Source organism: Chrysochloris asiatica, unplaced genomic scaffold (assembly GCF_000296735.1).
Source record: "Chrysochloris asiatica unplaced genomic scaffold, ChrAsi1.0 scaffold00384, whole genome shotgun sequence".
Taxonomy (NCBI): domain Eukaryota; kingdom Metazoa; phylum Chordata; class Mammalia; order Afrosoricida; family Chrysochloridae; genus Chrysochloris; species Chrysochloris asiatica.
In genome coordinates this window covers 236,552-238,874 of record NW_006408902.1, presented here as the reverse complement: position 1 = coordinate 238,874, position 2,323 = coordinate 236,552, and positions in this window count along the sequence as shown.

Sequence of the window (2,323 nt, the reverse complement as noted above, 5' to 3'; positions counted from 1 at the left end):
TGAAGCCAGGTCAAGTGGGTATTATCTGCAAGTGTGGATGTTCTTATGCATATGCCCTCTCTTCTTATCAGCTTGGCACTTCACTCTCCACCTCTAGTCCTCTGTGGCTATTTCACTGACTCTTGGCCAAAGAGTCCCCATATCTTGCCACACTGATGGCCAACCAGGTCTCCACCTGGGTTCACAGGAGTCTATTGAACGTTGTAAGGCTTAGCTTTCAGCTTCATTGCTGTTTTTCCCCCACTTTCCCTTATCGGTGATGAACCTGGTCACCAATCAGAGCGTGTATTCCCACTGAGTCTTAGTCTTGGAAGGGAGTTTGCTCTGATTGGACCAGACTACTTGCCTTGATGTCTCCTGGCGAGCAACTTGCTTGTTTTTGTAGTAATCGGTTGGTCCGCCTATATTGTTTTGTATTTTTCCTGTTGGTCTTTCTTTCAAGAAGCATCTTCTGTTCTTCTAGCCGCTCCAGGCTGGCCTGCCCGTCCTTTCAAGTGGAGCATTTCATTTCATTTTTGACAATTTCCAATTTTCCTAGATTTGTACTTCGTACATTCCATGTTCCTATTATTAATGGATATCTACAGCTGTTTCTCTTCATTTTGAGTTGTGCCCCAACAGCAATTGAAGGTCTGGCAGGCTTTACTCCCATGGGCTTTACTCCATTAGCATCATCACGGTCAACTCTATTTTGAGGAGGCAGCTTTTTGAGTGCCTTCCAACCTGAGGGGCTCATTTTCCGACACTATATCTGACAGTGTTTCTCTGCTATTCATACAGTTTTCAGTGACTAAATATACGGAAGTCGTTCGTCACTCCTTCTTCCTAGTTTGTCTTTGTCTGGAAGCTCATCTGAAACATGTTCACTGTGGGTGACCCTGCTGGTATTTAAAAGACCAGTGGCATAGCTTCCAGAATCACAGCAACTCACAAGCCACCACAGTACGACAAACTGGTGGACTCAGCATTACTCAAGCTAAAAAAAACACAAAAAAAACTCAAGAAATAATTCAAGTCTCAACTCTTGCACTATGGAAGGGCTCTATGAGCAAAATACTGAAAAATACAGGAAGCATCGAAAGAAGGTGGAAGAAACACACAGATTCACTGTACCAAAAACAATTGGATAGCGTTCAATCATTTTAAGAGGTTGCTTTTGCTGTTAAGTGATGTTGAATCAGTTCAGAACAAGTCAGCATTGAGTTTTAATGGCTGTAAATCTTTGCGGGAACCAAAAGCATCTTTTCCCACAGAGCACCTGGTAGACTAGAAATGGCAACCTTCTGGTTCAAAGTCTAGTGCTTATCCTACAAAGCCACAACACTTTCAAGAGTTATCATATGATAAAGCAATGATGTTATTAAAGGAAGAAGTTCAAGCTGTATGGAAGGCAAAAAACAAAGGCTCCAGGAATTGATAGAATACCTGTTGATATGTTCAACAAACTGATGTAGCACTGGAAGCCTATGCCAAGAAAGACTGGAAGAGATCCATATTTGTGCCCATTTCAAAGAAAACTGACATTATAGAATGTGGAAATCATTGAGCAATATAATTACTGTTGCATGCAAGTTAAATTTTGCAGAAGATAATTAAAAATGGTTGCAGCAGTAAATTCAAGACAGATTCAGACGAGGATGTGGAATAAAGGCTATCACTGCTGATGTCCGATGGAGCTTGGCTGAAAGCAGAAAATACTACAAGGTCCATGGTTCAAACTCACCAGCTACTCCTTGGAAACTCTATACAAGGTTACTGTGAGGCAGAATCTACTTGAAGGCACTTAGCAATAATCTTATGGAAGTAGCTCACCAGAGCGTTCTCCTGCAGTGCTGCTGGGTGGATTTGAACCACTACTATAGATAGATGAGTGCAAACCATTTGTGTCACCCAAGGACCCCAGAAAGAGAGAAGGGTTGTGTTTTCCTTTTGTTCCTTCCTGGGATGAATTTCACATATCTAGGCTCCTCCTAAGGAGCTCTGGTAGCGTAGTGGTTACGGATCGGGCTGCGACCACAAAGTCAGCAGTTCAAAACTACTGGCTGCTCCGTGGGAGAAAGATGAGGCTTTCTGCTCCCGTAAAAATTTACAGCCTCGGAAACCCTGTTCAGGGTCGCTATGAGTCAGAACCGACTCGACGGCACTTAACAACAACAATAAGGGTCCTCCTGGATCTGCCAACATTCTCCTAAGGGCAATATCACCTCTGGGCTTCTCACTTTTGTTAGTGCCTGGGTGCCTCCTCATCCCTTCTTCCTTCTATATCTGCACCTTCGTACGTAGTCCCCTTGTGGTGGTGGTTATCTTCCTTTCAGTAGACCCG